General features: G+C 42.8%; 1 long non-coding RNA gene across 4 annotated transcripts; it reads right to left on the reverse strand.

The window, feature by feature from the left end:
* On the reverse strand, window positions 1-27,459 carry LOC123771168 (uncharacterized). Of its 4 annotated transcripts, XR_011223765.1 has the most exons (6): window positions 27,441-27,455; window positions 23,216-23,358; window positions 2,039-2,174; window positions 1,738-1,896; window positions 1,489-1,581; window positions 1-1,324 (listed from the first exon to the last, which is right to left on the reverse strand). It is a non-coding gene; the product is annotated as an uncharacterized lncRNA (long non-coding RNA). The 4 variants fall into 4 exon arrangements; XR_011223764.1 differs by lacking the exon at window positions 23,216-23,358 and having other exon boundaries at window positions 27,441-27,459; XR_006774454.2 differs by lacking the exons at window positions 23,216-23,358; window positions 27,441-27,455 and adding an exon at window positions 2,700-2,803.

Consider the following 27,459-nt stretch of genomic DNA (forward strand, 5'->3'; position numbering starts at 1 on the left):
TATTAGTTCACATAAAACTTTAATGTAACAAGCTCAACATGGAACATTTTGCACAGAAGATGGTGATGCACTAACCAAAATTTCACTGGAAGCAGGCAAGTAATTATCAAGTAAGTAAGTAATTATCAAAAGAAGGCACCAAACCGGGAAGGCTATGTAGCACCATCAAATACGCAAAATAATCAGAGGGCGCTAAATATCACCAAGGATGCCAATACGAGAACAAAAACGCATAAGGCGAACGATATCAAAAGTATCCGAGTCACCAAGAATTCTATCGAGGGATAGGTGACCGCTAGTAATTATCAAAAGAAGGCACCAAGCCGGGAAGGCTATGTAGCACCATCAAATGTGTGGAATAATTAAAAGGCGCTAAATATCCACCAAGGATGCCAATGAGAATTTCGTTGGATACTTCAGAGGGATTTACTTCCGTTAGTTTAGTCTTTCTAGAGTTTCATGCAAATGTGGGGAAGTTTCTCCTAAAACATTAAAATATGAAATTATCCATGCCATTATCCAGATCAATATGAAATGATCTGTACAAGAAAAAGCAGGTAATTATCAAAAAGGCACCAAACCGGGAAGGTTATGTAGCACCATCAAATGTGCGGAATAATCAGAGGGCGCTGTACAAGAAAAGCAAGAGATATTTACCTACTATACTGGGTCGTAATATGGAGAGAGGCAACAGTCATTTAGTTGCCCCCCCCCCCTTAAAAAAAAATATATATAAACCTGTAAAATGTATTTTAGAACCCTGGAGAGTCAACGAACGTTTAGGATTCTTCCAAATACTAACTGTCAAACAAAGCACAGGACAAAATTCCATCTTAAGATACCTAGTGAGGTCACTGGGAGCGAGGCCCAAAACAGTGCCATAACCAGGTCTTACAAGTAATCCACCTACACTACAGACCAGTACTCTTGTGTAGAGGAACTGATGTACATATGGTGGCTCACATATCCCTCCTTTGCATTGTAACCGTCATTGTGACAAGCCATTAATAGTTTCCTTAACGAGTTAAGGATTTATTAGGCTAAACAAAGTTACCCTAACGACACCAGGTCGTTAGTGGCAAGTCTTATAGACACGAAGCATTAACAGACGACCTGGCTAAGGTACTACAAATTATGAGCAAGTTTTAAACTAATTTACAACTGAGTAATCGAGTAAACCAGACAATTTCCTGGCAAAAATATATCAAAGGCTGGTCACACAGACAGGCAATATCGTGACACTTTATGCCGTCGTTAGAGATGTTCTTCAGTACCCGGAGACTGTCCTCTCTGCCTTCTGTTGTCTGGCTGTGGTCGCCCGAGCCTGGGGATAGGAGGGAGAGAGTTATCAATTATATTCTTTAAAATAAGATTTCTTAAATCTTTAATTTACAGCCGTTTAAGCCTTTATGAGTAACCTGCACTTAAAAAACTAACACCCTTGTATGTTATGACAGCTGTTTGAGAAGTTAAACAAGTCATACTGACCCTCCAGTGTGAGACCAGTTATGTAGCACAGTACCAGAACGACCACCTCCAAGTCCTCCTGCCTCGCTCGTTGCTGCTTGTCCATGAATACACCTGCAAAATAAAATATTACGCATTTTTATTAAATGCGTAATAATTATTATTATTATTACGCATTCAGTAAATCTTAATCCAGCAGTATTGCCCTATTTACACTTAAATACACGTGTATTTCAATAATTTAAATTTAGGTTAAACTAAAATACTCACTTCTGGAGATAACGCTCTTTATGAAGTCTCCCTTGTCTGATACTAACAAGCTGGAAGCTTGTGCCAAAGCTAGAAGCAAGTTAGCTGTATCCCAGCTGTAGGTGTTAATATTCACGCATCACGAGATACTAAGTTCTTACCAACCGTAGCTTCATGCATCTGAAACAGTTTAAAAGCTAAGTTTACTAAAAAGTGACAATAAGAGCCATGTTTAAGACCAACCTACATCTTTGGTACTCCAAGCACATTACCCCATGTGATCAATAGAGTAACCAAATCAAAACTAGAGTATTTATGTTACCAGGTATTCCACAGGATGAAGTGGATAGTTTGCCGTGGCCTTTAAGGCTCAGACACTTAAGCTGGGGCATCTTAACTGCAGGAAGGAGTTAAGACAAGGGTGCCGCTTGAAGAGTAAACTATTGGACGTTATGGAACTGGAATGAAAATTTGAAACCGTTAGTGTCTTTAGAGAACCGTAGAGACTTCTCCTGTAAAAGGGGGGTGGGGGACGAAAACTGGTTTTGCTCAGGAGACGGGAGGAACATCAGGAAGCCGTCTGGGGCTATGTAGTTATATAATTATATTATATAGTACATTTTATGGAATTTAAGGTCAAACCAGATGTTAAGGGGTAGCCTCTCGCAAGACTGAAGTGGGGTAGAGGAGCGTCACAGGACAGTTTGGGTCCACTTAGTGGAACACGCAGTATTATGCACACTTGACCCCAACCTTCGATTCGTCAAGACAATCTGAAATAGTTTTAATCCATAAAGGGAGAGGGGGCTCAACAAAGGGGGGACGCAGCAAAGGAAGGGGAGGGGGGACGCAGCAAAGGAAGGGGAGGGGGGACGCAGCAAAGGAAGGGGAGGGGGGACGCAGCAAAGGAAGGGGAGGGGGGACGCAGCAAAGGAAGGGGGAAGGGAAGGGGGACGCAGCAAGTGAGGGGGGGGGATCCTCACCATACAGACCACCTTCGAGAGACGAAGCTGGAACTGTATACCACAAGTGAGGTAAAACACTGAAGTGCTTTTTGTCTCGTCCTTCCTTATATACCCAGCAGCCGACCACACCCGGCCGCTGATTGGCTGACATTCACCCTAAACCTCGCCCCCATTGGTTAACATTCTGCGAGTCTGAAGTGTCAATTAACAATGGCCAACAGCCACTCCTTCACTTCCCCAAATACGAACGAGTCTCTAATGAACCATTAATGGTCCCCAGCTTGAATGTTTGAAGTTGTTCATTTCAAAATCTAATTCACAAACCAAATACAACATTCTATTGTAAATGTTGCAACAAAACCACAGGTACAACAGAGCAACATTTACAATATAATCGGCAGTGAAGTTGTAATCGTCCGTCAGTCAAGAACTGTTATTGGCCGCTCCACAACTACAATATACAATATATACAATAACAGACAACTACAATATACAATATATACAATAACAGACAACTACAATATACAATATATACAATAACAGACAACTACAATATACAATATATACAATAACAGACTAACAAACCCAACAACCCAAAGTTCCTGACACAACACTGGATGATGTTAAATATTTACTTTCAATAGACTTAAGATCGTTAAGGACAAATTGAGTGATTTTAACTTATTGAAGTGTGAACATTTATGCTTTATAATAACTATTAACGTCCAGGATGACATTGTTCAGAATATTATTCTGCACAAGTGTCGTCCTCGACGATCACCACGTGACGCTGGACGGGTCCTCGACGCTCCTCTCGTCCTCAGAACTTCCCGTCACCTTCCTCGCTCTTCCTGTCTCCGTCTCCCCAAGGTACTCCTCGAGCGCCTGGAGTATAAGTCTCAAGACGAGTCTTACAGGATGTCAGGCGGTTCCCAGCTCCTTCCTCCACGCCCTCTACACCTCCAGCCTCTTCAGTTCTGTCTGTTAGAGCTGTATGTTTACCTTGAGATTTATAAGGTTATAACTGTCTTATACCTCAGACGACCACAGCCAGACAGTAAGGAAGGCCACCAAGACCGTCTCGGGGTACTAAAGAGCCTCTACAACGACAGATAACATAACACAACATTGCCTCTCACCACGACAAGTGTCACGTGACACTAGAGCTTCTGATGTTGATGCCTCTCGTCGGTCTTGCCTCTCAAGTCTTCCTACTTGGGAACCTGTACACTGAACATTACTGCCTTTAACACTGCCAGTGTATCTTCAGGATGGGTATGGGGTCCACTACCATTCGTAGGATGGGTATGGGGTCCACAACTAGTCACTCGATGTGTATGGGGTCCACTACCACCTGTAGGATGAGTATGAAGCCCAATACCGCCCACAGGATGGGTATGGGGTCCAATACCACCCGTAGGATGGACATGGAGTCACTACCAACTGTTGGATGAGTATGAAGCCCACTACCGCCCACAGGATGGGTATGGGTTCCACATATGTGTGGTAGTGGACCCCATATCAATTTTGTGCATGGTAGTGGACCCCATACCCATCTTGTGGGTGGTTGTAGGGTCCATACCTATCCTACAGGTGGAAGTGAACTCCTACTCACCCTGTAGATGGCAGTGGTTTGACCTGCCCGAAACGCTGCGCGTTCTAGTGGCTTTACAAGATTGTAAATACTAAGCTATGTATCCTCTCAAACCCAATGTACCTTCTTGTATATAAATAAATAAATAAATAAATAAATAAATAAATAAATAAATAAATAGTGAACCCCATACTTCTTGGACGGTCGGGGTTTTGAACACTTTAGACCCCCCTTACTAACGTTTTCTAATATTATCACAGAAAACGCGGTTAAAGCTATAGTCACTTTTAGGGTAAACTCAAAGGTTTTGATTTACCATTGTACGGGATAGGAAAGTCTGTTAAGCTTATAGTAGTCCCCTTAGTTAGTGAATGCCAATCCATACACTGACAAGAATAATATTTCTTGCTATATTATTTCTGTCCACACTTTTATATATCACGTCTGAATAATTTATAGGCAGCAATTCGAGAATTTAAATGCTAGAAACAATGATATTACAAAGAATTGTTATGGAACTGAGATATCAACAGATATCATATAAAACCTGATCCAGTTTATTTAAATTCTCGACACAATCGGGGAATTTTGGGTTCGATTCCCGGCCCTTGACAGAAATGATTGGGTACGGATGCTTTCAACACCGAATGTCTCTGTTCACCTAGCAGTAAATAGGTACTCACACCTTCCTACACACCTCACACACCTTCCTACACACCTCACACACCTTCCTACACACCTCACACACCTTCCTACACACCTTCCTATACACACACACACCTTCTTACACACCCCCACATCTTCCTACACACACCCACACCTTCCTACACACCTCCCACACCTTCATACACACCCCCATACCTTCCTACACACCTCCCACACCTTCATACACACCTCCCACACCTTCCTACACAATCCCACACCTTCCTACACACTCCCACACCTTCCTACACACTCCCACACCTTCCTACACACCTCCCACACCTTCCTACACACCCCCCACACCTTCATACACACCCCACACCTTCCTACACACCCACACACCTTCCTACACACCACCACACCTTCCTACACACCCCCACACCTTCCTACACACCCCCACACCTTCCTACACACACCCCACACCTTCCTACACACCCCCCACACCTTCCTACACACACCCCACACCTTCCTACACACACCCCACACCTTCCTACACACACCCCACACCTTCCTACACACACCCACACCTTCCTACACCCCCCACATCTTCTTACACACCCCCACATCTTCCTACACACACCCCACACCTTCCTACACACATCCACACACCTTCCTACACACCCCCACACCTTCCTACACCCCCACACCTTCCTACACACCCCACCTTCCTACACACACCCCACACCTTCCTACACACCCCCACACCTTCCTACACACACCCCACACCTTCCTACACACCCCCACACCTTCCTACACACCCCCACACCTTCCTACACATACCCACACCTTCCTACACCCCCACATCTTCTTACACACCCCCACATCTTCCTACACACACCCCACACCTTCCTACACACCCCCCACACCTTCCTACACACCCCCACACCTTCCTACACCCCCACACCTTCTTACACCCCCCCACATCTTCCTACACACACCCCACACCTTCATACACACACCCCACACCTTCCTACACACCTCTCACACCTTCCTACACCCCCCACACCTTCCTACACCCCTCCACACCCCCACACCTTCCTACACCCCCCACACCTTCCTACACACCCCCCACACCTTCCTACACACCCACACACCTTCCTACACACCCCACACCTTCCTACACACCCCCACACCTTCCTACACACACCCACACACCTTCCTACACAACCCCACACCTTCCTACACACCCCCCAGACCTTCCTACACACCCACACACCTTCCAACACACCCACACACCTTCCTACACACCCCCACACCTTCCTACACACACCCCACACCTTCCTACACACCTCCAACACCTTCCTACACACCCCCACATCTTCCTACACACCTCCCACACCTTCCCATTTACACCTGAACAAAGAGCTTCGTCGAAGCTTTTAGCAGTAAAGAAAATAGCGTGTCCGTTTCCCTGCTCTCGGCAGCGTCCTGAGCTTCCTGTGAATAGTTTTTCTGTTCAGGTTAGCATACTTCGCTGGGTATATTGTCTGGTATAATCTGTGTGGTATACCCTGCATGTTTTAATTAGCCTGGTATGCTCTGCTTTGGCATACTGGATGGTATAATATGACTGGTAAATCCTTGCGTAGCCCATATATATATGGGCTATATATTAAATATAAATCCCATTTATATTTATTTATAAATAAATAAATATAAATAAATAAATATGTTTATTCAGGTAAGGTACATACATACAAGTGATGTTACATTAATGGATTGATATATAGATAGAGCTAGTACATACAATGCCTAAAGCCACTATTACGCAATGCGTTTCGGGCAAGAAAAACATTAATATCTAGAACTTAATACTAATTGAGCATAAAGAATAAAAAGTGTTGAGAACAAATACAAATAAAGATAAAAAAAAATGGGGGAACATGACTGAAAAAGCAGCACAAATACAATAGGTTAACAAACAGTGTTGATTAAAAAAAAAAATACAGACATGGGTTGACAATAGAGGAGTGAGGTAGGTTACAGGGAATTTATTAGGTAGTGTTTAGTTTTTAACTTAAACTGGTTGAGAGAGGTACAATCTTTAACATGGTTGGGAAGGTCATTCCACATTCTGGGTCCCTTGATTTGTAGAGCATTTCTAGTTTGATTAAGTCGTACTCTAGGAATATCAAAACTGTATTTATTTCTGGTGTGGTGCTCATGGGTTCTGTTACAACCTTCAATGAAGCTTTTGAGGTCAGGATTGGCATTACAGTTCAGCGTTTTATATATGTATAATACACAAGAGAGAATGTGCAGTGACTTAATATCTAACATATTCAGAGATTTGAGTAAGGGTACCGAGTGATGTCTGGGGCCAGAGTTGGATATTGTCCTAATAGCAGCTTTGTGTTGGGTAATAAGAGGACGTAAATGATTTTGGGTAGTAGAACCCCAAGCACAAATACCATAGTTGAGGTATGGATAGATGAGGGAGTAATAGAGAGTCACCAGGGCAGGGCGTGGTACATAATATCTGATCTTAGAAAGAATGCCAACAGTTTTGAAACTTTTTTTGATATATTTAGAATGTATCCCTGGAAATTCAGCTTGTGGTCGATGAGAACGCCAAGGAATTTGCCATCTAATTTGTTACAAATTTGGGTATTGTTTATTTTGGGATTTATCTGATTAGAGGATTTATTGCCAAACAGAATATAAAACAGAATATAAATACTCTAGAATATTCTACTTGATATATCCTGTTTGGCATATATCTTTGGTGAGATATATTCGTATACCATGCAGGGTATAATTATACATCAAAGTAGTAGTCTGTTGGTCCTAATTAGGTGAATACGGTTCTATCCCAACTATTCCAGTTAAACTGTCTCCATGATGCCAGCAACTAGCCTATTCCATACCTTTCGACTATCCTATTACCTTGCAGTACTTACATCCTCATTAAATTGCAATTTCAATCCGTACAGTTGTACGGCTGGTGTACAAATGTTACGTATGGACATAAATGCAATTCTGGAGACTGTGTACTCCGAAATGTCTCTTGTTTGAAATGCTATGCGTACTAGTGGCTTTAGGTATTGTATGTACTAGCTCTATCTATAAATCCAACGTTATGTTTGTAAATCATCTATGTATGTCCTTTTCCTGAATAAAAAAATTGAATTTGAAAATATGAATTTGAAAAATTGAATTTGAGAATTTGAATTTGAATTGGACACCCAACGAACACTGTACGTTAACGTCTCACATTTCGTTTGCAAGGAGGCGTTAATAAACATCATTCTTAACACTACGGCAACATCCTGACTAGCCAGGACATAGTGAAGAGCTTCACAATCATCACATTCATCGTGATGAGTACTCATCATCAATCGAAGAAGGCTTAATTACAAGCATTTGAAGCCTTGTCCTTTGGCCCGACTGCTCTCAGTAATTTTTCGCTAAGATGAATTTAACATCGAACAGTCATTTGTTTGATAAACCTTTGATCTAATGATACCAGAGTTGTTAGACGTTAATAACTGGTTAGACAGCAATTACGTGATCATATACTTTGTTGCTTATATATATATATATATATATATATATATATATATATATATATATATATATATATATATATATATATATATATATATATTCGTTAGAATAACAACAATTAAGGGAGAAATAAAAAAGAATAGATATTGCTTTTTTTAGCAGCATAGATATGATGAACGAATTTTTTCCCTGAATGGGAGAGCATATGTACTAACGACCCTTAACCCGACTGAACACCTTGTTAAGGGGTCTAATCCGCGTGGAGTGCCTCGTTCCCTCCGACATGTCTTAGTAAGGTGGTGGAGAAAGGCGTATCCTGAACAATATATATTTTTTAATTATCTCCTCCAAAATGTCGTACAAGATCGAATAAAATATCGTACAATTTCTAAGAAAATGCATTCGGTCTAAAATTCTACATTTTTCATTCACTTGTATCGTTACTTCATTAGTTTATTCTGTGATTCCTTTCTCGTTTCAATTTTATGCTGAGTCTGTCTACCTGATAGTGTCCACTAAGGATCTTTAACGTCGTTATCATGTCTCCCTTATTTCCACTCGGTGACATTTGGTTTATTTTATTTTGTCTAAACCCATACAAAAAGTTTACTAGTTATGGAATTTCTGTGGTTTTAGTATGAGTGTATTTACTATTTGGGACCGCAGAGTCGAGCTCTTAGCTCTTGGACCCCGCCTGATAACCGTCGATTATCTAATGTATTGACTCTCTCTCTCTCTCTCTCTCTCTCTCTCTCTCTCTCTCTCTCTCTCTCTCTCTCTCTCTCTCTCTCTCTCTCTCTCTCTCTCTCTCTCTCACACACACACACACATCCCCAGGATGTGTGTGTGAGGTTTGAGGTTGTGTGAATTTGCAGAGGAATCGTGTGGAAAGAAACTGCCCATTTGTTTAATTCTGCCTCGGCAGGGAATCGAACCCAGGCCCGTAAACTGTGAATCTCGATCGCTGTGTGTGTGTGTGAGTGCATGTGTGTGTGTGTGTGAGAGAGAGAGAGAGAGAGAGAGAGAGAGAGAGAGAGAGAGAGAGAGAGAGAGAGAGAGAGAGAGAGAGAGAGAGAGAGAGAGAGATAAAAAGATAGAGAAGAGAGAGGGAGAGAGAGAGAGATTAAAAGATAGAGAAGAGAGAGAGAGGTAGAGAGAGTAGAAGAGAAGAGAGAAGGAGAGAAAGAGAAGAGAGAAAGCTAGAGAGTGACCAGGTGTGGCCGCGGGAAGAGAGAGGGAAGAGGGGGGGGAGGAGGATATTGGAGAAGGAGGGAGGTGGAGATGTCACCATGGCAACCACAAGTCCAACACCCAGTTCAGGTAGTCCAACCCTCTCCTCACTTCCCTCCTAACTCTCCCAGGTGTGCCTTTCCTCCCGGGTAATAAACATATCCTCCCATCCACAACGTCTTCTCCCATCCAAAACATTTTTCTTTAGACTACCCTTTAATTTATTCGTTTTCTTTAATTAGTTTCACAAATGTATCGTTTTCTGTAATTATTTGATCCATATATCAGCGTTTTATCTTCATAATCTGCTTTATCATTACCGGGAAGGGATAATCCTGTTAAATTTATGAGTAATTCACTTAGTCAAGGGCGTGGGAGTCCGTGCGGGCACCCGTCCAGTCACTGGACGGGTGAAAGACTTTAACCAATTCTCAAATGCAATGTCAAACAATCTATACAACTATTGACAGAAGGGATAACGACTGTACCACCATCTTCCTTAACAACCAGCTGGCTTAACGACCTCCAACGGCCTCGTTAACCGCGACGGAGAACTGCCCACTTGATTACTTTCACGACCTGGTTACTGCCAGGGGGTTATGAGGATATCACAATAGGCTATGGGTAGGCCTCATTGGGAAGACGAGACCGAGCGCCTTAAATCATAATGCCCCATACATTGGATGGGTGACATACTGGATAGGTCATAATGGGCCCCATATTGGGTGATCTTGTACATGTGTACACACACACACACACACACACTGTTCAGTTCAAAGAGAATTGTGACCATTTGCGTATTGTGAGATATTATGAGTTAGACCTGAGGTTCTGTTCCACACTGAGCCGATTATTTCAGGATGGGTCACTGGGATGCCCAAGTCTGGCCTGGTATTGGAAGGGGCCACCTTTGGCCATATACTGGATGGGCCACATTTGGTCATATATAATTTGAATGGGCTACATTTCGACATATATTGGAAGGGTCACATGTGGCCATATATTAGGAGAGGCAAAATACATGTGCCCGCTATTCTTTAGGAAAAATATCACACAGTCATGATTATATTTAGTAGACATTGAATGGCCATTATGGACCACTTTGCCATTAAGCTATGGCGTGTTACACTATTCATACAGCCACTCTTGACTTTATTACCCATAATCCTTTCTGAGGCCACTGTTGATAAATAGCGTGAACTATTATCCTGGGAATATTAACAGTGGCCATCATTCTGCTTTATTTGGTCTCCGCGATTGCTATTACATCTGCATTAGTGACTTTACAGTTCTTCGAATTCTTTTGCTTTATTGTCTAGTTCTTCAGCATTGGTGTACCAGTTTTTCTTTCTCTTCGTTGCTATTCTGCCCCGTGATTGGCCAACTCCCAACCAAGCGGTGGGGTCGGAATGACGTTCGATGAATAAATAGATAATGCAGAGGTAGGAATATCCCTCGCCTTCTTTCCCATGTTCTATTCCACCCTTTCTTCCACTTCTTTCCCATCACTCTCTTCCTCTTATTACCAACGATGTCTTCCTGTTAACATCTTCATTACCTGATCAGCCAAACAGAAAACAAAAATGACGAGGGGAAAAAAAAACTCAATTAACTATACCCAATTATAGATTTTCTAAAAATTTTGCTCTCGAGGAAAAATTGAATTAACGTCATTATGTAGAAAGTGTGAAATATTTCATGCTATTCTCTGCTCCATTATTTTGTTGAGCGCAATTTCCCGTTTTCCCTTAGCTTCTTAATGTTCACGTTTCCCATTTTCATTAGCAACGTTAACATTTCCTATTTTCTTTATCACATATGGAAATTTCTCATTTTCCTTCTTAACGGCTACTTATTTCGCGTTTTCTATGGATGTTAGCGGTGTATTAATTAACTTAATTCGCTTTATTTGATATTATCCTGTTCTATTTTGTATTTACCCCCAGAGTTAGACAGTAATCAACATAACTAGTGCATTAACCCGTAAGACAAGGAGTAAGTAGATCAGGGACACCCAGAGACCCTCAAGAGAGCCAGAGACACCCAGAAACAGCCAGGGACACCCAGAAACAGCCAGAGACACTCAGGACAGCCAGGGACACTCAGAAACAGCCAGGGACACCCAGAAACAGCCAGGGACGCCCAGAAAAAGCCAGGGACACCCAGAAACAGCCAGGGACACCCAGAAACAGCCAGAGACACTCAGGACAGCCAGAGACACTCAGAAACAGCCAGGGACACCCAGAAACAGCCAGGGACACCCAGAAACAGCCAGGGACACCCAGAAACAGCCAGGGACACCCAGAAACAGCCAGGGAAACCCAGAAACAGCCAGGGACACTCAGAAACAGCCAGGGACACTCAGAAACAGCCAGAGACACCCAGAAACAGCCAGAGACACCCAGAAACAGCCAGAGACACCCAGAAACAGCCAGGGACACCCAGAAACAGCTAGAGACACCCAGAAACAGCCAGGGACACCCAGAAACAGCCAGGGACACTCAGAAACAGCCAGGGACACCCAGAAACAGCCAGGGACACCCAGAAACAACCAGGGACACCCAGAAACAGCCAGGGACACCCAAAAACAGCAAGGGACACCCAGAAACAGCCAGGGACACCCAGAAACAGCCAGGGACACCCAGAAACAGCCAGAGACACACAGAAACAGCCAGAGACACCCAGAAACAGCCAGGGACACCCAGAAACAGCCAGAGACACTCAGGACAGCCAGGGACACCCAGAAACAGCCAGGGACACCCAGAAACAGCCAGGGACACCCAGAAACAGCCAGGGACACCCAGAAACAGTCAGGGACACTCAGAAACAGCCAGGGACACTCAGAAACAGCCAGGGACACCCAGAAACAGCCAGGGACACCCAGAAACAGCCAGGGACACCCAGAAACAGCCAGGGACACCCAGAAACAGCCAGGGACACACAGAAACAGCCAGGGACACCCAGAAACAGCCAGGGACACCCAGAAACAGTCAGGGACACTCAGAAACAGCCAGGGACACTCAGAAACAGCCAGGGACACCCAGAAACAGCCAGGGACACCCAGAAACAGCCAGAGACACCCAGAAACAGCCAGGGACACCCAGAAACAGCCAGGGACACTCAGAAACAGCCAGGGACACCCAGAAACAGCCAGGGACACTCAGAAACAGCCAGGGACACCCAGAAACAGCCAGAGACACTCAGGACAGCCAGGGACACCCAGAAACAGCCAGGGACACCTGCTGCCTCTGGTGTCTCAACGACTCAGACAAGAGCGGGAAAAATTGGTAAAACTACCTTGGAAACCCATCAGGAATGCAGCCAGTTTGACGCCTCTGATGACCTTCCCGCCGTATTGTCCATTCCTCAAGGCCAACAGCAAGGTGTTGATGGTGGTGTAGTGATCTTTGTGAGCCATAGGGAATGGGGGCGGGGCGGTAGTTCCCATTATTGAGCACCAGGGCTTTGCGGCGTCTGGAGCCGGGCTCAAAGAGACGGTGCTCCTCGTTCTCTTTATAGGCGATTCAGGGTGCCTGGAATAGAGGTCAGAGTGCCTGGAACAGACGCCAGGGAGCCTGGAATAGAGGTCAGAGTGCCTAGAATAGAGACCAGAGTGCCTGGAATAGGGACCAGAGTGCCTGGAATAGAGACCAGAGTGCCTGGAACAGAGGTAAGAGTGCCTGGAACAGACGCCAGAGTCTCTGGAACAGAGGTCAGTGCCTGGAACAGAGGCCAGAGTGCCTGGAACAGACGCCAGAGTGCCTGGAACAGGCGCCAGAGTGCCTGGAACAGAGGCCAGAGTGCCTGGAACAGAGGTCAGAGTGCCTAGAACAGAGGTCAGTGCCTGGAACAGACGCCAGAGTGCCTGGAACAGAGGTCTAACTGCGGCAGAAACACAGAGCCCATCTTAGTCACAAAAAGAAAAGTTTGAGGTGAAATAATACCCATTTTCTATATCTCTGAACCCATAATCAAAGTATTTGTTAACACACTCTAATCTCTTTCCCAATTAACACTCCTCTCCCCCATTATATCTCCCTATCTCCTTACCATTATCTCTCTCTCTCTCTCTCCCCTCGCTTCCTTCCCTCTTGAGAACTCAAGTGACAAGATAGACGTATCCCACCACACAAAATTTCGGCCACATTTCTCGTTGGCTTTTTTTTGTGTCCTCTCTGGCAACTCACTTGAGGATATTCCTGGCCACATATATGGCAACATTCTCTCGGGAATTTTACATTTTAAAATTTAACGTTTTTTTTTAATATATGAATGTTTGAGGTATGTCTATTATTTTATTTAAAAAAATTGTAGTTAATTGAGGATCACATAATTATATTTTTTGAATTATTCTTAATTGTGGAAGATTATTATATATCATAGTTTTAGCATATACAATACAAGCAATACATTACTGCAAAATACATTATAAAACTAGACGATCTCTTGAGACTATCTCAGAAATGGCTATTAGACTCTAATCCTGACAAATGCAAGGTTATGACGATATAACGCCATAAATGGTTTACTTAATAAATTCACTATATGAGTAGAGTCAGTTTACACAGGGAATTATATCGCTAGGAAGATGGCTGATTGAGATAATTATATAGTTACATCTCTAAAGTGCTAATGTTCACTTCTTGGGCAAGGTTAGGTTAGGTTAGGTTAGGTTAGGTTAGGTTAGGTCAGGTTAGGTTAGGTTAGGTCAGGTTAGGTCAGGTTAGGTCAGGTTAGGTCAGGTTAGGTTAGGTTAGGTCAGGTTAGGTTAGGTCAGGTCAGGTTAGGTTAGGTTAGGTCAGGTCAGGTCAGGTTAGGTTAGGTCAGGTTAGGTTAGGTTAGGTTAGGTCAGGTTAGGTTAGGTCAGGTTAGGTTAGGTTAGGTTAGGTTAGGTTAGGTCAGGTTAGGTTAGGTTAGGTTAGGTCAGGTTAGGTTAGGTTAGGTCAGGTTAGGTCAGGTTAGGTTAGGTTAGGTCAGGTCAGGTCAGGTCAGGTTAGGTTAGGTTAGGTTAGGTCAGGTTAGGTTAGGTCAGGTTAGGTTAGGTCAGGTCAGGTTAGGTTAGGTTAGGTTAGGTTAGGTTAGGTCAGGTTAGGTCAGGTTAGGTTAGGTTAGGTTAGGTTAGGTTAGGTCAGGTTAGGTTAGGTCAGGTTAGGTTAGGTTAGGTTAGGTTAGGTCAGGTTAGGTTAGGTTAGGTTAGGTCAGGTTAGGTTAGGTTAGGTTAGGTTAGGTTAGGTTAGGTCAGGCCAGATTAAGCCGCCCAAGAGGTGGCACGGGTATGAATAACCCGTAAGTGGCAGATTTTTTTGGGGGAGTGAATGTGATCTGTCCTTCCCTTTTCCTTATCCATCTTATCCTCCATAACCACCTCGCTCACAGACCTCTGTGAGTTTGAATGTAAGGTGATGTATTCTGCGTTTCCTATTACGGGCTCACCATAGCCCGTGCTACATGGATATTTCGTTCTAAGTAGCTAAATCTAAAAACAACATGTGTTTCCTAAATTATAAGTGAAATTCCACGGGCAGTCTGCCAAACGGCTTTCACATTCTTGAGTGGTTCTTGATTCTTAATGGGTGTGGATATAAGCAAGTCAAGGGGGTAATCATTATTTTATGATATCCATATAACTAAATTATCATGAATATATAATAAATTAATAATCACTTTACTTATTTTTGTCTTTATATCTGATTTTATATCTTGAAGTTATTTCTTAACTCATGGAAAGCGAAGAGGATTGAAGAACACTCTGAAGACTAATTAAATATTCAGATTTCGTAATTAACTTTCTCCTTTAAATCCTTATCATTACTCGTAAACAAGATATAATAACTGGCACAGTGGTAAAGCACTCGACCCGGCGCTTTAGCCTGGGTTCGTATCCTGGCCGGGAAGGATTAACTGGGCACCAATCCGTAACTGTATGCCCAGTTAACCTGAACTATATGCTGGTTCACCCAGCAGTGAATGGGTACCTGGTTGTTAAACGATGTGGCGGGTCGTATTACAAGGAGCAATTAGGATTAAGGACCTGTCCGAAACTCTATGTGTGGTAGTGGCTTTACAAGAATACAAGCGCTCTTGTAGATATATATATATATATATATATATATATATATATATATATATATATATATATATATATATATATATAAAATAAATAAATGGTATGGTTCAAAATGGTCCAATTCCTTGTCTGGTAACTACATGAATGGTGGCAGTCCAACTTTTACCTACCCTAATAAGCTTTAACAATTTCTACTTACATTCTACTTCTACCCGTCTATCCCTCTAAATCTACCCTTCATCCCATCTTCTGTCTCTCTTCTACAGTTCCCCATTTTCACCTCACTTTCTCCCTCTATACGATTCTTCATCACTCTCTCTCTCCATTTTTCCTATTCGTTACAATGAGGATAGAAAATGGAGCAACACGGAAACTAGACTGAGTTTTCTTTCAATAAACCTGAAAGTAGGCTACGGGCCTACTACGGGCTCACCATAGCCCGTGCTACTTGGAACTTTTTGCTCCAGGTAGCGAATCTTAAACAACAACAACAGCTAAAGACAGCAGAAAAGGCTAAATAAAACAAAAAACAAAGTAGAATGAAAAAACAGATATAGTAGGCTGATAGGAATTCGAGATAACAAACGATAAAGGGAAAATAAAGATAAAAATCCAACTGGCAAAAAAATCAAACCAGTTTCTTCAAAGTCAGGTTCTTGAAATTGAAACTGATTGGTCGATCAATAGCCAATGGGGAGCCGCCCATCACACTCGGTCCCGGACAACTGAGGACATAATTGGCTCGACGTTAACCAATAGGAACCCGTCTCTCATCTGAGCGCGGGAAGGTAGGGAAGTCGTTGGAAAATGCCCTTTCTCTTCAGAATTTCTAGTAGTTTGATGTAATAGACCGTATCTAGGAGGCGCGCTAGATGGAACGGCTACCGAAAAATACCGTTAAAATAACGAACTTTCGCACAAATATTTGAATGAGGATTTCAAAACGGAGATAATTCAAGTCACACATTGGGTTTAAGGATGATAGGCTACATTCCAAGCCTCTTATACACTCTCAAATCCAACGTCCGTCAATTCCGACAAACCATGAAAAGTCCAGATGGGATTCTTTGACCGAAACTGTCAGAGAGACCTGCCAAATCCCAGACGCGACACAAACACGTGAAATTTTGCGTTTTCTGCCTCGCAAACTTTAATATGAAGCGAGTGTCAACATGCTAAAGGTCTTGGAAACTCCCCCAATACCCCTCGGGCGGGTTGAGAAGCACTGGATCCGACAGTCACCTGTTTGTCGAGGCTGCCAGCGCAGACCCGGGGTTTACAAGTTTATGAACAAAGAGGCGGGAACATGCATGGTTCATTAATCCACTCCCCGGTGAATTAAAATCCTAAATCCCATTTTCAATAGCAAAACACACACACACACACACACTTCCCCCCCCCCCCCCACACACACACGCATGTACGTACATATAAGCAAATGCAAAGGTGCACACACACCTGCGCACGTTCACACTCATACATACATGACATTATACATGCAAAATGAGAGAAAATGATTCAGGTATACACGGATGCATTTACCAGTTCGTCTCTCAAAGAGAATACGGCATCAAAAGCCAGATTTGTACATTCAGAGTGCGGGTTGAGTCCTGGTACTCTGCTGATGGGGCGTGGCCTGTATGTTTATACAGTGAGGGGGTGTAGTGTGGGGTGGTGAGTGGGGTGGTGTGTGGGGGGGTTGAGGGGGATGTGGGTGGGGGCTTTGTTTACAGTTATTAAACAGTTTACAAGCATGAAAACTTCCCAATCAACTTTTGTTATTGTTATAAACAGCCTCCTGGTGCTTCAGAGTTCATTAACTGTTTAATAATTGTAAACAAAGCCGCCAAAGATTGAGAAAAGATGTACAGGTTCGTATGTGCTTGCGTAACTGCTTCGTGAATCTGGCCCCAGGGTATGCTAGGCTAAGTTAGAGCAGCCCATTCTTAGGATCTTGTCAGGATCCTCTGGCAGCGTACTTCTAGTTTCATCATGTACACGATTAATTGATTGACGGTTGAGAGGCGGGACTCAAGAGCCGAAGCTCAACACCCACAAGCACAATTAGAGGAGTACGCGAGTTAATATTCACGTCTAAACCATCAGTGTGATATTGTTTAATATCAATATTAATAATAACAGCAAAAACAATAAAAATACCAACAAAAGGAATAATAAAAGCAGTTACAAAAGCAACAATGACAATAGGAGAACCATCTCGCGAGGAGAACCATCATCCCGGCGCTGGCCACCTGGCGGCAGCTCCCGCCAACGGACAAAAAGCGCCAGAGACAGAGTTTTTAAAAGGGCATTCATCTTTCTCTCATTTTGGGAGGTTCCTGGCGCATGCTGTAATTATATTTTCGTCCCTTATTTTTCTTTCTTTTTCTTGGTTCGCGGGAAGGTGATGACTAAAATATTATATATCCAAGCATGCTTGTTTTAGAGCAAGATTTTGAATATGAAATAAATATCGGGTCACGCCATCACAATAAATATCCCAAAGTTCGTTAGTCTCATTTGAATTTCAAAAAACAGCTTACTGACCAACCTCCATGTGTAATTCAACGGACGCCAAGAAGCCTTCATTAAAAACATGTGTATCTTTGCTCTCTAAAAAGTTATATTCCCAATGATGGATAAGTTACTCTAATAATTTTATCGTTCTAATGGTATAGATAACTTTAAACGTTATTAGCAGATCTCTGTTAGTTCTATAACTATTCAATATATTTCTCCCAAACCAGAGACAAGAAAATATATGAATATAAATAACTTTTTATAGGCATTCATTTTAAAAAAATAAAAAGAAGAGATTGCCCTTAAATTTGAAATAACGACAACTCTGGTTCACAGATGGCGCTGATTGACGCCAGATGCCGCCAGACGTCTGGTCTGCGCCGCCTTCCAGTTTCCCTTCCTATTGTCCGTGGGATTCACGAGTCATGACAGTTTATTTACCATGTCCAGAACTCTACAAAGGAAAGTTTATACGTCAACAAACATTCGGATTCCAGTTACAAAAGACGAATGCTGAATTAATTCTCCTGTGGAATTTATGATGAATCAAAGAAGTGAATTAAAGTTTTATTGGTTTTGTGATAATGTGGTTTTAGAATTCGATGCAAAATAAGGGACAGAATAAATTATTGGAACATTCTGTCACACGATATCTGGTGTAGAAAATATTTTGCTTGAAAACTGAAGGCTCAGGATGTTTATACTGACTTGAGGTCCAAAGGCTAGGACCTACTAGGCTACTCTTGTAGCCTAGCAGGTCCTAGCAACCTGAAGTAGTGAGGTTGTCAACTTTCAACCCAACCTCATGTTTTGAGCTATACTTATATGTATGCTTATACATCACCAAAAAATATTTGATAGAAAATCAAAATCAAAACTTAGGCTATGTTAACAAAATCAAAATCAAAACTTAGGCTATGTTAACTGAAGACAGATATATCGAGAAGGTACAAACCTACAATGTTTGTTTGTAATTACCTAGCATAGGTTGCTTGCCTAAACTTCAACTTTGGATGTTTGCCTAAGAACAGAAGGCAAACATCATGAATTCATCTAGGATTTTAACGAGAGAAATGACCCCTTTGTGACATACGGAAAGCAAGACCCTCGAATGTAAAAAATCAGGCCAATCGGCATGTAGGTGCAAGACTCTAATTGGGATTACACAGTTTGGACAAAAAGGAGCAGGGTGTTGTTCCATTACGTGGCCACGAGTCAGGTGTGTGACCGATACGTAACCTAGCCATAGCCGTTTCCTACCGTCTATTACGATGGCTGGAAAAAAGTCAAATTTCAGAATATGCAGTTTATTACCTGTAATATCAGCCCAACGACTGCCAACAGTCGCAGACTGCAGTATGACTGGCTAGAAATCTGCATAGGGAATTCCCTTTTGGGAGATGTTGCATGGATGAATGCTCTCCTTATACAGCATCAGCGAGTCCATTCAAGGGAACTCAAATATGGCTGGAAACTTACCAATACTCGACTGTCATACATCAGCCAGAGATAGAAACCACTAGGATTGGATTTCTACCACCAAAGGATGCACACAACAATTAGTACTTAACCTATACCTATATTGATATTACAGTTTTATACAAATAATAAAACAAAACTAAAATATTTAAATAAATTGTAAAGTAACTCGGGATATTGTCAAAATTTTGTATAAAATCTCTATTGTTTAATAAAACTGAAAAAGAAATTTCTAAAATTAAAACATGTGTATAGCAAATCGGTGAGAAGAGTTTCATACCTTGAAAACAAAATATAACTTGGAATATATCATATATGTACTTATTAATATACCAAATATGGACTATAAGCAATGTCATATATGTACTGTCTTATGTGAGAGCGGGTTGCAGGATGTAGACAGTTGAACAGCTCTACACCCATGACAGCATTTCGAGAGGTAATCGCAATGTGGACCTATTCAAATTTTGTTTCGTTTTTTAGGTAGCGAGCACTATGTCATGGGTTCGTATCCTGGCCGGGGAGGATTTACTGGGCGCAATTCCTTAACTGTAGCCTCTGTTTAACGCAACAGTAAAATGTGTACTTGGATGAAAAAACGATTCTTCGCGGCAGGGGATCGTATTCCAGGGACCTGCCCGAAACCTACGCGTACTAGTGGCTGTACAAGAATGTAACAACTCTTGTATATATCTCAAAAAAAAAAAAAAAAAAAAAAAGGTAGGGGTTCCATGCCGGGGCAGCAAACTCAATAACGGGTCTCACAAAGGATGAATACAGCGCTCGGGAGGTATCTCCGTCCAAGTTATTGAAGGATATCCGGAGGTTTGCCAGTATGGCATGTGCTGCCCTCGTTATTCTGGTGTGTGTCTCTGATGACAGATCTCCAGTTATGTCCACTCCTAAATCTCTCTTTTTCCGTAAGTTTGAAGCCTTCTCCAACAGCCTTGCATTTGTCAGGGTTAAAATTTAGAAGCCATTTCTCCGACCATCTCTGCAATTTGTTCAAGTCCTCTTGGAGGATCCTACAATTCTCATCTGTCACAACTCGTCTCATAAATTTCGCGTCATCCGCAAACTTCGACATATAGGGCTCAACTTATGTTGACACGGTCGGCCGAGCGGACAGCACGCTGGACTTGTGATTCTGTGGTCCCGGGTTCGATCCTGGGCGCCGGCAAGAAACAATGGGCAGAGTTTCTTTCACCCTATGCCCCTGTTACTTAGCAGTAAAATAGGTACCTGGGGGTTAGTCAGCTGCCACGGGCTGCTTCCTGGGGGTGGAGGCCTGATCGAGGACCGGCCCTTACTGTGACTCTCTGGCTCCTGCCTGTTAGGTAATTCCTTACTCATGCAAGAGATTTTCCACCTACTCCCGCCTGCCTCTCTAGTTTGTATAATGTGTGTGTGATACTTTGTTCATTTATCCAGAAATGATTTGTTATTCAAGGAAGAGCGGGTGTATGAGAGACGCTCAAGCGTGGTCTCTTCACCCAGCACTCAAGTTCCCGCCATTTGTCTCAAATCAATGACGGTTTTCCCGCATTTTTTCCGCCTGCTTCCCTTCGCCGCCACCGAATGCCTGCCTCTGGCACTGGCTTGCGCTCCAGGGAAAGAAAAACAATTCCATATCGATGACGAGAAATGTTTATGGTCGAAATAAAACCAATTTTGCCAGAGAAAAAATCATTTTTTTTTCAACCACTTATATCTAGGAATGATTAATATGTAAATCGTGTAATAAAAATAAAACTTTATTGGTTATTCTCACTGGATTTACCAATTAGTGTTCTGGCGGGATGTAACCGTCGGATACTTCAATGGATGGGATTCAATTTTCTAATCCTTATTGCGATCAGATTATTTTTGGCCCATATCTGCATTCCTGGGTTGAAATTCAAATGTATTTCAAATTTGAAAATGATTCAAATTCAAATGTATTTCAAATTTGAAAATGATTCAAATTCAAATGTATTTCAAATTTGAAAATGATTCAAATTTGAAAATGATTCAAATTCAAATGTATTTCAAATTTGAAAATGATTCAAATTCAAATGTATAACCCTTTTGATGAGTTTGGCCGTTATGGATGCAACGGCTAAGGCAGCGTGGGCCTTCTGCCCTGTCTATTGACTGGTTATAAGGCCTGTCTATCGAGTGTGATCTCTATAACTATCCATACGTATGCATCAACATACACCTGTTAGCAAGTTAATAATAATTTATCTACATCTATCTTCCTCAGATACTCCCCCCCCCCCCACCCATTCCGTCACCCCCCCCCCTCCACCACAAAAATAAATAATTAGGCTCTCAATTTTCGCGCCAAAACTCGCACAACGGGACAAAAATTGCGCCTATTTTTTCAACGGTTATACCGGATACTTACACTTTAATCTTCACTTATACGGATAAGTGAAGATTAAATTCCGATAAGGACCGGCCATTTGTTCCACTACTTTATATGCTGGAGAGAGAGAGAGAGAGAGAGAGAGAGAGAGAGAGAGAGAGAGAGAGAGAGAGAGAGAGAGAGAGAGAGAGAGAGAGAGAGAGAGAGAGAGAGAGAGAGTGAGTGAGTTAGGGGAAAAATAGAAAGAGGAAGGGAGGGAAGGTGGAAAAGAATAAGGGAGGGATAGCATGGAAGAGAGTCCCCTTGTACTTTCTCTCAATGTTAAGAGGCTTTGTTTGTCCACCTTTCCCCCCTCAGTATCTTGTACGTTGTGATCATATCCCTACAGTTGTTCCCTGTCCTCTAGGATTGTGAGATTTCCTTTAGCCTTTCCTCATTGCTTAACCCTCTTAGCTTAGCATTTGCCTTGTTGCAAATGTCTGTACTACTTAAATTTTGGTTTTATGTTTCATAAGGTTCGGATTCCAGGCCGGTGCTGCATATTCCAGTGACTGGTCCAGCGAATGGTATAGGCTACCTTGAAGGTTCCAGATTAAGGTTAAAAATTACCTATCCCCCCATCCCCAATTTTGTCCCCGCCCCTTCACCAAAGTAGGGGGCTGGGTTCCCGCCCCCTCACCAAAGTAGGGGGCTGGGTTCCCGCCCCCTCACCAAAGTAGGGGGCTGGGTTCCCGCCCCCTCACCAAAGTAGGGGGCTGGGTTCCCGCCCCTCCTCTCCCCTTAGGGGTAGCAGTACCTGGGTAGACTCCATTATCAGAAAAAAAGGAATATAAAGGCATACACAGCCAGCCTATGGTAACTTATTTACCTTGTGGACCGTGACAGAAGCCGGGAGCGGGGAGCTGGAGCCCCGTCCACTGAGGGGGAAAAAGACAGCAAAAGAGAATCCACGAGAAAACTCAATAAAAGTCATTTTATCCACACCCACTTTATCTCACAGATAAACAAACTGCTCTGCCTTGAATGTCAACAGAGAGAGAGAATTCCACTCACAAACTTGCACTCCAAACTTTGAAAAAATGCACCTTTGGCCTGTCTCACGTGATGCACTCCAAATGTGATGCACTCCAAACGTGATGCCCTCCAAACGTGACGCCCTCCAAACTCTCATGTCCTCAAAAAACTTGCCGAGGGCTTCAGAAGGAGGGTACTCCACGCATGTCGACTGCTGGGGGAGAGGTGGAGAATAGGTAAATGGGTAGGGAATGGGAAATACGACTCTAGGGGAGAGTAAAGGAAGGGGTAAAGGGAGGGAGGGAAGAGGAGAGAGAGAGAGAGAGAGAGAGAGAGAGAGAGAGAGAGAGAGAGAGAGAGAGAGAGAGAGAGAGAGAGAGAGAGAGAGAGAGAGAGAGAGAGAGAGAGAGAACCGAAGTTCAGTAGAACTTCGGTTTCAACTCTTTTAACCCTGTCGTAGCTCAATCGATTAAGGCAGTGTCTGGGATGCTCCCGGACGAGTCCTGGTGATGGTCGTACAGGTGAGGTTTACAAATGATAGTTTAAGAGAATTAGGTGGTTCAGCACAGGTGTAATTAGACACCCCCCCCCCACACACTCCCCCCCCCTAACGTCATACAAATAACTTTACCAGGAAGGTAAATTTTTTTTTTTTTTTTTGAGTAAATTTTGAGATAATGGCAATAAGAATTAACGCAGATTAGGTGCTTTTTAAGGGAAATTGCTGATAAAACTGAAAAATTGACGGTCCAAATGGCTCGTTTTGTCCGCCATTGTGTTTTTTGACACTGTCTGTTTGTCTATCAGTGTCTATCTGCCAGTGTCTGTCTGTCATCTGTTCGTCCTCCTCTCTACGGACCCTGTACAGCCAAACAACACCACTTCAAAGATATCTCTTTTCTCCTTCGCTTTCATTTCCTTTCCTTCCTTCCTTCCTCTCTCTCTCTCTCTCTCTCTCTCTCTCTCTCTCTCTCTCTCTCTCTCTCTCTCTCTCTCTCTCTCTCTCTCCGTTCTACTCTCATTCTCTGCCTCTTGCATTCTCAAATTCCCTCCCCTCATCATTCTACGTTGCCGTCAATCTCTCTATCTCTTTTCCTTCTCTCCAATCCCCATTCCATCAGTAGGAACAGCATGGAACATCCTCACCGCAAACCATACCATCAAAATAGGCTTCCCTTTCCAAATCATAACATTACAACCATCTCTTCCCTTTCCACCTTTTCCTTCACCTCTATTTCACCCATCTCTCACCTATTTCCCCCCCCCCCTCTCGCTCCAATTTCTTCCCCCTTCCACCCAATTTCCACGTTCCCTTCACCCTATTTCCCTATTAAGTCCGTGTTTTCCCTTGATCATTGACCAGTTACCTCTTAAAAGAGAAGTCTGCACACATTCATCTTTAAAGGACGCCTCTGTCCAAATGGGGGAAAGGGGGGGGGAGGGAATGGTGGGGAAGGGGGAGTTGGGGTGGAAAGGGGGTTGAATTGTAATGAAATAGAGATGGAAAGAGAGAGTTGAAGAAAGTGGGAGAGATATAGGCAGGACTGTTCAGAAGCTTCTCTTCTCCTTTTTCCTCTGTTCACCTTTCTCTTCATCACCCTCTCTTCCCTTCCCATTTTTTCTAACTCCATGACTGTTGTTCATTTTTTTTTATCTTCCTGTTTCCGTCTCTCTTTCTGTCCTACTCTTCCACTCTTTTATTTCTCCTCCTATTCTTCCATTCTTCTCTATTTCTCCTCCTATTAGTCCCCTCCTTTCTCCTCGTGTTCTACCATTCCTCTCCTCCTATCTCCCCTCTCTCCATGGTACAAAAATACACAGGAGAAGCTGAAATAAAACTGAGGAAATAAAGTTAGTGAGAGAAGGACGTGGCTGTTTTCCCTTAGTGAGACTCTCACTTCACTCTCCCTCTCTCTCCCTTCCCCTTTACTCTCTCTCTCCCTTCCTACCTATACCTACCTCCCTCCCTCGTGCTCTCTCTCTCTCCTCTCAAATATTTTTGTTCACTGCTAATGGAACGCTTGAAATGGAAAACAAACAAACGAATGCTTCTCCCCCCCCCCCCCCACATACCTTCCCATATACACTAACCCTTCACCCCCTCCTCCCCCTACCCCATGTTCACTCACCCCCTCACCAATCTCTGAACACCCCCTTTCACCCCTAATCACCAATTAACAGCTTAAAAATCTTTCCATCAACTGTAGCAAGTAAATATATTTCATAGTGAATATATCTCATAGTCTGTTCTCTCTCTCTTGTTGGGTAGAATCTCTTACCTATGGAGAGAATCCCTCGAGTCTAAAACCCTTTCTCACTTACACAATCTCCTTTAAGTCTACTTAAACCTTTGTAAATCTTCGCAAATTCCCTCTCAACAGGCCAAAAAAAAAAAGTCCTTTACAAGTGGACAAAAATCCTTTCTTGGCTCGAGCCGTTATATATTCTGTCCGGTGAACGATAATGGCGGAAGTGACTCGGAGCGGACCGGGGATCGAACCCTGGCGGCCCTCGCGCGATTGCTGTTACGAATGTTAGGCTATATGACGGTTATGTTACGTTCTATACTTAATATAGGCTTATGTTACGCTATTTATATTTGTGTAACCATCGTAGATGTCTAGTGATGATGAGGGGGGGGGGAAGTATGTATACAACATCATACATAATCACACAATTATACACAACCATACAATTATATACACAATCTTACCGCTTCATGTATAATGCTAGAGTTTTCATACATAACAATAAACCAGCCTCATGCATGAATACTCATCTACATACATAAACATACACCCAGTATACATAAGTTTCATACAGTAATTCGTGTATATTGGGGGGGGGGGGGGAGTTACCATGATAAGTAGTTACCGAAGCCAAAATGGTCAGAAACGTGGTCGGTCACTGACCTTATTTGGTGAAAGGGGGGGGGGGAGGGCTGGGGCTGGTGGGGGGATGGGAAGGGTGGGGAAAGGGATAGAGGGATAGTAGGGTAACGGGACAGAAGTGGGAAAGGAAGAACAGCCCTAGGAGACATGGAAGGGCCCCAGGTATTAATACTTTTTTTATCCGAATATTAAAAAACCCGGATAAACATGCATTAAAATTTCAATTTACGAACGTCTGCGAGCGCCGGATATACGAGTTCATATTCCGGATAAGCCGGCAAAATTCTCCCCCTGATGACTTTTTTTTTTTTTTTTGAAGAGGACGAAGAGGAACAAATGCGGAACTTTTAGCTAAAGTGGATTATCTCCCGGCCAGACCCTCCCTCTCTTTCCGGTTAAGTGAAGAGTGATCCGGATTAAAAGGCGGTAGAGACTGACAGCTCTATTGGAGCGGTAATGTTGTGTTGGTTATTAGATTATTTTCTACTGTAGAGGACCCCACACTGGCAACCAACTCTAATATATATATATATATATATATATAATGTCGTACCTAGTAGCCAGAACGCACTTTTTGACCTACTATGCAAGGCCCGATTTGCCGAATAAGCCAAGTTTTTCTGAATTAATATATTTTCTATATTTTTTTTCTTATGAAATGATAAAGCTACCCATTTCATTATGTATGAGGTCAATTTTTTTTTATTGGAGTTAAAATTAATGAAGATATATGACCGAACCTAACCAACCCTACCTAACCTAACCTAACCTATCTTTATAGGTTAGGTTAGGTTAGGTAGCCGAAAAAGTTAGGTTAGGTTAGGTTAGGTAGTCGAAAAAACATTAATTCATGAAAACTTGGCTTATTAGGCAAATCGGGCCTTGCATAGTAGGCTGAAAAGTGCGTTCTGGCTACTAGGTACGACATATATATATATATATATATATATATATATATATATATATATATATATATATATATATACGTCATTTATATTCCCCTCAAGACATTGAGGACAATAAACATTATTAAATCTTGTTTGAATAGCCTTCAAATATTACCTTACAATACGCAATTGTCAAATCCTTTAACACACAGAGAGTAATCACTCTAACGTAACTGTATCTGTGAGAAAAAATCCGTAGGAGCAGTGGAGAGCGTTCGAACCTATGCGATGGATGTTACCACGTACACGCTTCTAGCGACTAGACCACGACATGGTATAAAGATTGTAACCTGGGGTTCTACTGAATACACGAGGGGTTTCCTGAGGCTTCTGCCGAAGCCAGATCAGGTTTTGGGCACACCAGGAGCCCTCCAAGTCGCCCACTCTCTCCCGAGGACACACCAGGCCTCCTCAATGCTACATATCCAAAGATCAACAAAATAAACTAATCCATTTACCTGTGATTACAACTGTTAC

The sequence above is a fragment of the Procambarus clarkii genome, chromosome 65 (genome assembly GCF_040958095.1).
Source record: "Procambarus clarkii isolate CNS0578487 chromosome 65, FALCON_Pclarkii_2.0, whole genome shotgun sequence".
NCBI lineage: Eukaryota > Metazoa > Arthropoda > Malacostraca > Decapoda > Cambaridae > Procambarus > Procambarus clarkii.